This window comes from Apus apus, chromosome 1 (genome assembly GCF_020740795.1).
Source record: "Apus apus isolate bApuApu2 chromosome 1, bApuApu2.pri.cur, whole genome shotgun sequence".
Classification (NCBI taxonomy): domain Eukaryota; kingdom Metazoa; phylum Chordata; class Aves; order Apodiformes; family Apodidae; genus Apus; species Apus apus.
The window spans coordinates 94,853,278-94,864,921 of NC_067282.1; positions in this window are offsets into that span (position 1 = coordinate 94,853,278).

The following is an 11,644-nucleotide window of genomic DNA, read 5'->3' on the forward strand; positions in this document are numbered from 1 at the left end:
CACCACAGCCAATATACTGTGAATCGTTTATGCACAATGAGCACCTAATTCTTAAAATATAGCAGTACTCTTTAATTTCCACAAGATTATAATCCTTGTAATCTATTGGATTATTACCCATTAGGAAATTTTAACACTGATTTCTCCCACTGGCTTTTTAGCCTGTCATACTGGGGGCACACACTTCTCCCTTCTCCTTTCCTAAAACATGATGTAACCCATCCAGGTGCTGATAGCTCTACAGTGAAAAGAACTGCCTAAGTTTCCTTCCAAAAAGCTATTAAAAGCAAACCCCCACTTTTCTCCTTAAATTGTGTGTGGCCTTATGTGTGTTGAATACTCGGTCTAAAAAGACGGGTTGGAGGAAGAATAGAAATGAAATCTATGTGAGTGGAGAGGGGAATGCATTAATAATCTCCACAGTTCGGTTATAAATTAGAATTATATTTCTTCTAGCCTGGGAGGTTATTTTAATCTCAACACTATGAACATTTCTTATGGCCCATTGCACATATGCCACCCACCAAGGACATTGAATCCGTGTTGTAAAGAAGATGCTGACCTCCAGAAAAGGTTCCATAGTTCAAGCTTAGGATGTCAAAATAGGAACAGATCCTATCCAACAGAGGCAGGGCTATGACTTCCGACTATTCTTGTTTTATCCCAGTGGGTTGTACTGTTGGATATCAAAGGCCTGGGAGCTGCAAAGCGATCTATGGGATGCAGTCACCAGTCTGTTCATGCAAATGGAAGGTGTGCAGCTAAATCCTCATGGGGTGGGATCTGCAAACTCTGAACTGTTTGGGATGAAATCAAGCACACTTCAGTATATGGTGCTGTGTGCTATATTGTGATAGATAGCTATTTTCTTCTCTATGTGACTCACTTCCTTTGAGAAGGCTTCTTTACAGTACTGGGGTACAATATTACTTATTCCTGCATCGATTATTTGTGCCTGGCAAAAGATGTCATTTAGCAGGTCATCTCTCTCCAGCCTTTTTTTCCTTGCAGATGGGAGCTGTATTATTTGGCACTGCACGTCCTGAGCCCTCCTCTGAGCAGCAAGCTTTTCTTCTGGGCAGCCTTCAGCGGCGCAGCCACCTCCAGCACCAAGTGCTGGCCTGGTGCTCCTGGGACAGTCCAGCACCACCACTCACACAGCATTTTTGAGGGTGTTTTGCCTTTTGTCTCCTTGCTTGACACCTGCTTGTCACACTCATTCTGAGATCTGTTCTTATTTTTTTAAGCCTTTTTTCCTCTCCGTTGTCTTTCCTTTGCGCTGGTGGCTGTCCCTACGAAACACCCCCTTTTCTGCCAGCTGAGCAAGCTTTGTTCGAAGCCAGACAAAAGCTCTTCATCACTGTCCTTGTTATGCAGGGACCTACACAGTAGGTAGCTGCCACCCCAAGTAGGAACGTGTGATAAAGTTTCCATGGGGGAGATTTCCCTTTCAGAGTCTTCCCCTACTTCTCAAAAGCAGCAATCATCTTTTTCTATCCTCCCATATTTTCCCACAGTTACTTCATTATTTTAATTTTATGTTGAACCAAAATACTCTTTTTGGTCTTGGGTGAAAGGTAAGATAGGACATGTTGATCAAGGAGTACCATTTTCTCCTAAAGTTAGGGCCAAAGACCTTGTTTTATACTGGGATTATGTAAAACCTCAGGAGTCTTGAGCCAGAGTTTTTATTTCAAAACTATTCTATATAATTTAATTTTTCAGGAAAAAAAAGCAAAGTCTTTGATAACCCTTTTTTGCAACAGATTCCACAGGTAGGTTGGAAAAAATATCTTATCACCTTTTTTCGTCTGCAGAATGTAAGAAATATTTAAAGTATTTCTCCCTCATTTCCTCACAGTCATTTACAAAAGAGCTGCACGTTCACATATTATTTAATGCTCACAGGGTCCTCAAGTGTCCAGCGTTTTGTTTTAAGTGGGCACACATTTGCAAATGACCCTACTGCATGTGCCACCCTGGGCAGCAGTGGGTCCACAGAGCAGCTGCTCTGAAACCCGCAGGAACAGCAAATGTGACTTTGAGTCAGGAAGAAAAAAAAAACACCCAAATCCCATCAGTCTGCTCCCCAACTTCAATTTACAAGAGTAAGCTGGTTACTTTAAAGCCTACCCAGGACACTAAGGTGTCTCTGTGAAACCCTCACACAAACAAAAGGGCTTAAGGGCTTTTGAGCCAAAAATACTCCAGAGTGCAGAATCCCCTAAAGTCATGAGGAAATATTTGGTTTTATACTGAGTCAGCTCGCCACACAAGATAATTTAATGGCATGCCATGTAAAGAGTAACAGCCATTGACACAGGGACAGACAAGCTTTAGCTGTTATCTCCCAGTAAAAAAACCCACGTGCCACTTGTCAGGAGACTGATTGAGGAAGCTGTTCAGCTCTGAATAGCTCAACAGCATGAAGCATCTCTGTGGAGGCCAGGGAGATGGAAGTTAGAAACTAAGCATGGAAAATTTTATTCAAAGCAACTTATAGACACTTACAAAGCTGATATTTCCAATGGCATTATAACAATCACAATTTTCTGCTAGGGTAGGACACTAGAGACATCCATAGGGCATTTTTTTGTCTGATACAAGGGATTCCTCGCAATCAAGGTAAAATTGGTACTGGTACAGTTTTACTCAGGTAAAACTGGTACAAATTGTACAGTGCACTGTAAAATCACATCAGACCTTCTGAGGAAACTGGGATTTTTTTCCAAATTACATGAAAGGTGTAAAATTTTTTTCCAACTTCAAGCATAGGAGCAATTTTTTTTTTAACTTGCTCCAGTAAAAGAGTTTAAATACAGTTCTCCTTTCTCTAAGCTTCATCGCATGGTGTCCTTTGAAAACATACAGTTAGAGACACAAATACAGCCCCCAACGTACTGAAATACTGCCAAGGACTCCAGGGGTGTTAAGAATTTGGACTGTGCTTCATCTGGGCTTCGCCTTATCACTTCTAGGTATGGAGTGCTATGTTTTCTTGGGACTTTGAACGGGTCTGTCACACTGAATCTGAAATGTCTGTATGTTCTCAGGTTCATTAACATCACAGACACATTTTGAAAGCAAATCACTACACACTGCCCTTGGCACTTGGAACAATGAAAAAAAAACCTACTTTAAAAAACAATTCTGGGGGAAAATAAAAATTTAGCAGAAAATTCTGTATTGCAGAATTTAGATACTGTACACAACACAGGCAAAAATATTCACTATAGATCCCCCTGCAAACCATTTTGAAATGAACAGTTAGAAAGGAGGCAGCATTTGGAGGCTTGGATTAGAAGTGGTATCATGGTCACAGTGGCAGCTTCCATAGGAAGTTTCAGTCCAAAGAAAAAAGCTGCTTTATGACCTGCTAAAACTAAAAATCCTTTATGAGGCTTTCTGTGACTCTCTTCTCTAACTGCAAACTGCTCCTTAGCATAGAATAAGAAAAAGTAATAGAATATACCTTGTTAAACAGCCAGGGGCTTAAGTAACACATCCCAAACATAACTTCTGCATTGTTTAAGTTTAAAACTGATCTAAATTGAAAGCCAAGGAAACTAGTTCTGGTTTGCTGGGTTTTTTTACCTCTGCTGCTTTTCATATCAGTCTTTTGGCAATAGAGGTAGAGGGTATTTCAGTTTACATTGTACTGTAATCGTTGCCATAGCTCTCACAGAAGAGCAGATTAACAGGGAGGATGGAGGGAAGAGAAAAGGTGGCAACCAATTTAAAGACAGGGGAGATTAAACTCTTCCCAACTCTCCAGCTAGCAGCTATCTCCTTCACTGACTTTCAGCACCCAGACTTAAACCCACTGCTTAATCTGATGGGGTCAGCCTCTGGCCGATGATGATACCTGTTGACCGGTTTCTCTCCCTCTCAGTTTCAAATCCTCTGTTGCTGTCTGCGACACATGCTTTCCTGCTCATCTGGGGTGGCCCAGCCTCATTAGCAAAGGATTTGGTGCATGTTAGTTAATTGAGCCCCATTCCCGCCACCTGCCACTCGCGAGCCTCATCTGCACACTAACTGCTTCTAATTGTCATCATACGGCCGGCGCGCCGCGACAACTTGAGAACAGACCCGCAGCAGCACGCACCGGGCAGGGCTGGGCCGCGGCCGGGGAGCGGGGCCGCGGCCAGAGGGGGCGAGCGGAACAATTTACCAGGGGACCAGATGTTGAGAGAGGAAAGGCACCTTGTGCGAACATCAGGTGCTAAAGCTTTGATGTTTATTATCATGTCAGGCGCTGAGTCGAGCCGCATCTTGCCGCTGAGGCGACTTGATGAAGGGATTGGTGCTTGCCTCTCCACTGCCGTATTGACTACGGAGATATAAACGAGGTGGGGGAGAGCAAGTACAATGATTTAAACATATGTGAAGTTCTGCAGCTCATTAATCTACAGAGTAAATCCCATGGCAGAAGTCCCATCACTTGCCGGGACTAGACAGGACAAAGCGTGGAGAAAATGGTGTTCTGGAAGGACGAAGCTGTGAGAGGGAGTGGACAAACTGACCTACTATGTTTTTGACATCTCCAACATTTATGTATAAACTGGGCGTTTTGTTCTAAGCAAATACAAAACAGATGCAGTCTTTAATCTTGGAGTGTAAGTGGGAAGCTCCCTATTTCCGCAGACCTCTTAAATACACAGGCTGCTCCCGTGCTGCAAAAACAGTTCCCTGTCCTGAGGAAGGGTGGTCTTGAAAGAGCAGATAGTAAATTACAATAGTCTTTAAAAAGCAGATACATTAAAATAGGAAATAATGTAAAAGAGAAAAACAGATAAATTACACTAGTAAATAATGTCAAAAATTAAAATGGGAAATTTCGCAAGTGTTTATGTGCACAGCACATCCGTGTCATTAGTTGTAAAAAAGCTTTCCTGTACCACTTGGCAAGGCACTTCCAGATATACTGCGAATGTGTTCTGAGATTTATTTTTTTAAAAGAAGACTTAGGTATTGTAAAAAACAGGCTATTTCTGAGCTACGTCTGTGAATGCAAGGGAGTATATTCTGATTATGTGAAAACCTGATTGAAACATGGATAAACTTTGTCCTCTGAAACTTAGTTGCAGCACAATGTCAGGCTTTGAGGTCCATACTGAGTACGCTGAAACTGGGACCACCTCATAATGATCCCCCAGTGCCCCCTCTGCCTGCTGGGACCGATTTCTTTCCACCAGCACCCCCTTGTGCCTGGGCTCATGTTTTTCCTGGACGAGGATTCTCCATGGAGAACCTGCAGCTTGGAAAACAAGGGAATTCTCCCAGAAAACAGATATTAAAGCCGTGGTGAGACAATTGCTCTCTCAGGAATAACCTTCTCATGGCAGCATACTCTGCAATACAACTTTCTCCCGCAGTCCTCTCCCCAAGCCTCTGCTCCCCACCGCAGACGGTTTCCAGGTGCTGCCTGCAGACTTCAGGGCATTCCATACACCCACCATCACTCCACCACTCTTTCCCTACTGCTCTTGGCCATCTTTGCTGAGTTAAGCCATTGACCAGTGAGGTTCTGCAGGGTCCATCCTTAGTTTTCACTACTTACCTGAGCAAAGCCCTGAGCAGCCTGGTCCATTCTGGCCCTGGAGGGTTTCAAGCCAGGCAAGCACCTGTAGGCAAAACTCAGTGAAGGATTCAGGGCAAAAAACTACTGTGAGCCATCAATCTTCAGGGAGGCTGGCAGTCCTAGAGATGGGGACATCTCTCTTTTCTTGGGTCTCTTGAAGGTTCAGCACCTTCAATGACTGCAGTTGTCCTCACAGTCAGTGGAAGAACTGGGCACCACCAGAGTGTAAGTCGCCCCACATCTCAAGCCCGTGCCTTAAGAGAGGACAAATCCCTCTCTGGCAGAGCAGGTCTTCTTCCAAGACTTCATCAAGCAGTCTGTGCAACCAGCTCAGGGTGGAAGTAGAGCAGGGCAAAATTGCAAGAGGTTTTAGAAATGGTGCTTCGGGTCTCTCACAAGTTTTGCTTTCTGTATTTTTCTTTTGCAGTGAAGAAGTGCAGAAAAATTCTAAAAATCAATTCTATGGGCTCATTTTACAAAACCCCCACACTCCTTAGATGCTAAACAGGGAAGAAAACAGTAACAGTCAAATATATGATGTGCAGAGGAGGGTGATGCTCTTAAGGTGAAACCGCCATTGATGTGGCAGCTTAAAACAGTAGTTAAGTAAGAATTAACTGTGCTGGTGATCTCAGACACTACCCTGATTTCCAGACATGCTAAGGTAAAACGGAGTGTTACATAGGTTGCCCCCTGCACCTTGAAAAATCTGACAGCTTTTATTTAGGCATCAAAATATAAGCAATTTCAGTGCTTCATTTTGTGCACCCAGGATTAAGAAGTAATCCCTGTGACAGACCCCAGTTGTACAGTTGTAGCGCAAGCTTCCCTGTCTCATGTGAGCCCAGGTTTTCAGAAAAGGTCAGGGCTGAACGGGAACATCTCTTACTGGATTGTCTTTGAAAATCATACTGTATTAGTCTTTTTTTTCCTTTTTCTTTTTACATCTGTTTCTATAGACACCCATACCAGCAATGTAGCAATGCTGCTTCAGGCTTCAATTCATACTGATTCACAAATGCCTGCCACTGATCCCTCGGTAAATAGAACTGCAGTCCCTTGAATGCAAAGGATCTAAAGAAATTGCCTTTTAAGTTGCAGACCTAAAGATGACCCATCACAATGCTTTTTCTTGATGCCTTGCCTAGGATTTCTCTTTATTTTCCCTTTGTGGTTTTGTTTACTCAGCTAAAGAATATTCTGGCAAAGGAAAAGAAAGAGATTTTTTTTTTTTTTGAAACATTCTAATTTTATTTTTTTAATAATAGGAATGGAGGTATCATTTTTGTGCCTGAAGAGTGTACTCACTGTGTACTATCCTCTGGTACAAACGCAGTGTCCGAAAGACTTCACTGGGATGTTTTTAAGCCTCTTGGTTAACTTCTACAGGAGAAAGTTTTTAAATTGTGATGTCAAAAACTGTTTTTGTAATTCCAAGACTTTCCAAAAATGTTTAACTTTTTGCAGTGTGGTGCTTGGGTACAGCAATGGGCAACTAAAAAATCGGTACAGGTAATCCGTATATGCTGTGTGTCACAAAATGATAAATACTATGTCATAACAAACCTGAGTTTTGCCATGTTACACTGATAGCCACACAGAGCTGTAGCTCAGTTAGGCTTCTGCAGGCGACAGCAATGTGAGAAAGGAATTTAACCCCACGAAGTGTCTCCATAACAGGCAGCGCAGAACTGAGTGGGGTGCCACAGATTATTAGCATCACCCTGCTGCCTGGGATTCTGGCAGGTTTTCCAGAACACTAACAGCTCTCTCTCACATTTGTTATCACCTTACAGAAAATATTATTTTAAAAAAAAGAAATATAATAAAATTATGTACTAAGACAGTGCTAGATGTAGAGAACGTCAGTTCACTCTGATTTCTGCCATCTCAGAGCTCATGACAGCAATAATTAGCCATGCTTTGCATGCACTAACTCTGTAGGGTAAATGTCTTCTTTTTGTTGTTGGTTTTGTTGTGTTTTTTTTTAAGAGCTGTGAGCCGAGTCTTAAACTCCAAAAGCAGAGCTCTCCTGTAACTGCAGAGCCTAGTGTAAATGCATAATCCTTGATACACATGATCTTTGTGTCCCCTGGCCTGTGAACCGGAGGCTGGGGCTCGGCTGCTCGGGAGATGTGGCAGACTTCAGGAGAAGAATGGCAGGTTGACACCGCACTGTCACAGTGAAAGCGGGTCCTTCATGTGACCCAGGCTTGGAGGCTGATGCTCCGTACCCAATAACAGCTGAAGCTGCATCTGCCACGTTTCGTGGGCCCGCCACACCATGCTGTGTGACCAGCTGCCTCTGTTTACGCTCGGCCCCTCGCAGCCTTCTGGCCAGGCCGCATCCCCGTGCTCCGCTGCGGGCTTTCAGATGGCGACGTGCGCCCGTCGCGGCACCGCAGGATGCCCGGCGCCTCGGGAAGGCTGGGGAAAGCTCTGCCGGCTCCACCAGCTCTGAAGGGAAGCCACAGCGAGTGGCCTCTTCGCACCGGGGAAGCCAGGCTAAAAACTCTCTAGCAAGGGGAAAAGGAGTGAGGCTCTGGGAGAGCTGCCGAAGACAATAACCTTAAAACCTCTTTTTATTAAAAGTGGATCAGCTGTGCTGCTCTGCAACAACGTAGTCTCAATCAAATCAGATGGCATTCCTAGAATCTTAGAATAAGCTGAGTCGGAAGGGACCCATCAGGATCACGGAGTCCAGCTCCTGTCCTTGCGTAGGGCACCCCTAGAATCACACCATGTACCCCATGAATCACACCATCCAAACACTTCTTGAACTCAGGCAGGCTTGGTGCTGTGACCACTTCCCTAGGGAGCGTGTTCCAGTGCTCAACCACCCTCTGGGTGAAAAACCTTTTCCTGATATCTAACCTGAACCTCCCCTGATTCAGCTTCCTGCCATTTCCCTGAGTCCTGTCACTGGTCACAGGAGTGACAAGGTCAGTACCTGCCCCATCTCTTCCCCTCATGAGGAAGCCATAGACTGCAATGAAGTCACCCCTCAGCCTCCTCTTCTCCAAGCTGAATAATCCAAATGCCTTCATGGAGTCTTTAAACAAGACCAGATCAACTTCAAAGCAGGGAGGAGTACTGGGCAAAACCTACTTCAGTATTCTGCACATTCTCCAAACAGCAGTAAGTGAACACCACTTCCCTCAGGCCAGCCTGCCATATAGTACATGTATGCACAAGATGACACAGAAATCCCCCATAATGGCAGGACAGTAAGTCCTCATCGTGAGCACAGTGAACACCTCCTCCCCACCTCTTCAGAGAGGAAGGAAGAGGGCCCGATCCTGCAGTTTCAGCACCAAATGAAGAATCTGCAGGATCAGGCCCAGGTATCTTCCCATCTACTGAGAAAAAAAAGGGATCTTGCTTCATCACCCCCATGCTGATTGCTGCCATGACACCCCACGTCCCGTTCAACCCTTAAAGACAGCCCTGGGACCACAGGCAGGAATCCCTTTGATGGAAAATAATTTTGTCTTCAACAAGGAGAGTTTCAAAGCAGTAATAAAATTTGCACTGTAATAAAAGAGTGCTAAACCTAAAGGCATGGAATGAGCCTCCCAGGGAGCAGGTGCTGGCACTGCCTGGCTCCATGTGCTCTGAATACTCCTGGGCTTGGTCATGAGCATCAGTCAATGTGCAACTGGTACATCCCTCCTGTGAGAAAAACAGTGCTGCATTGCATGTGACTCGGGCACCGCAGCTTGGCTGCACACAGAGCTGGCTCCTGAGCCTTGAAGAAGAGTTTAATTAGTCTTGGTTACTGCTTTTACCTGAATGGAAAAAAAACAAAACAAAACAAAACAAAACAAATCACAAAACATAAAACATAGCAGAGCTTCCTTCAAATCTTCCCTTATGCATGACAGCAAAACTTGTGTCCTGGTCTCAAGTATCTCTCTGAGTAAAACACCACGGACAACTTAGAAATTCTTTCTTTGACAGTGGTCTGAAAAGACTTTTTCAAAATAAAAATGCTTCTTTCAATATAAAGTAACTACTCACACAGTTTTAGCTTCTCCTATTCATTTTCTAACAATTAGCAGTTTAAAAATTATTCTGATGCTGAAGAACTACAGTCGAGAGCAGGCAGAATCAGGTATGCTGCTAATTTTTGCTTCTTTCTCCTGCTAGATTATTGAGGACAGCAGCCTAAGAATGATTAAGGGACACTGAGATAAATCACCATTCTCCATAGCTAGGCAAAGTGTATAAAGAACGGGAAGCTTGATCCTTGGTAATTCACCAGCATAACAGATATTTCAGGTAAATGCTGCCACTCCTGCAATTGAGTAGGTTGTCAATAAGAAGGCAAGCAGCAGCCAAGCACCTGAATAATTTTAAACATGGTACAGAAAGTTATTGTCACTAGAAATCCTGCTCACAGCTCTAAAGCCACTGAGAAGGACATCCTAAGGGAAGATCTGGGAGATTAGCCCTTTCATGTTGAGTGGTACCCACTGTCAGTACGGAGGGAGTATAACTTCACCTCCCAGAATTAAAGCTGCCTGAACTCCAGCCCATTCTCAGATTAAGCCAAGGATAGCAGTGCAAATCCCTTAACCAGAACCCTCCCTCCCAACCTCAGACACCTCAAGACAATTCCCTTTGCAAGTGAAAGGGCTTGGGACACATCTCATCTAGCCACCAAGGGCATGCTTGAGCCACCACAAACTGCCACGTCCTGCACAGTCTGCTCTTCACTCCCTGTGGCAGATGATAAACCTGCTTTGGACAACACACACCCCTGAGCATCAGCAGGGGGAGGAAGGGGATTTTCTCTGTGCAGTCACAGCACAGGGGACAGGATAAACTAGGATAACTGTCCCTGCTCTACTTCACCTTTAAATAGTTTCATTCTTTATTTTCCTCCCCAGAATGCCTAGGTCTGGTCTTTTAGAAGATGCAGTAGATTCTCTTCACCTAGGATCCCAAGTTACTGCATTCCTGTTATTTTGAGAGGGCCTTACTCATGATGCTCGTGCATTGAGCACTTGCCATAACATGAAACGGAGATTCAGGTCTTTGTTTCTACCAGCATACACATTTAGACTGCTGCCAGTCTTCTATTTAACAAAATACATGAATGCCCACTTTTGTAGAGTCATAGAATGGTTTGGGTTGGAAGGGACCGTAAAGATCATCTAGTTCCAACCCTCTGCATGGGCAGGGAACCCTACCACTAGACCAGGTTGCTCAAAGGCCCATCCAACCTGCCCTTGAACACTTCCAGGGAGGGACATTTAAAACTTCCCTTAGCAACCCGTTCCAGTATCTCACCACTCTCACAGTAAAGAATTTTCTAATGTCTAAACTAAATACACCCTCCTTCAGCTTAAAACTGTTCTCCTTTGTCCTCTAATTATTTGCCTTTGTAAAAAGCCCCTCCCCAGCTTTCCTGTAGCCCCTTCAGGTACTGGAAGGTCGCTATAAGGTCTTCCTGGAGCCTTCTCTTCTCCAGGCTGAACAACCCTAACTCTCTCAGACTGTCTTTTCCTTTCACATGTCTCACCCCGGTCTTGGAAGACCTCACAGTATAGTCCTATGGGTATTTATCACAGTGGTGAAAGATCCAGGTTCAAATTCTTTTGGGCACAGGGGGCAGTTAAACCAAATTGCTGGCTACAAAAAAAAACAAAAACAAAAACAAAAAAACAACAACCAGTATTTGCAAGGAAAATAGCAGCTATACTCTGAGGAAGCCGAGTGAACCACATCTAGGAAGCAAGACTGTTAGTGAATGAAGGATTCATGAGTCTCAGATCTACATGTCACATTAAGCACAGAGATTTGGGACAGCACCATCCAGATCAGAGCAGTGCTAGGCACACTTCTAAGCAGACATACAGGCAGCTCTAAGGTTAGGTGGCACCCCGATTATCTAAGACCCTAAGTCTGGGGGCCTATGGCAACAACTGGCATCCTTCTTCAGGTGGCACAGACTGACCACCCTCAACCCAGGCTGGTCTTTAGCCTATTTGGTGAGACACTTTGGTGCAAACAGCAGGTACCCACAGCTGTCAGTTGTGCTCATGAAAACAGAGA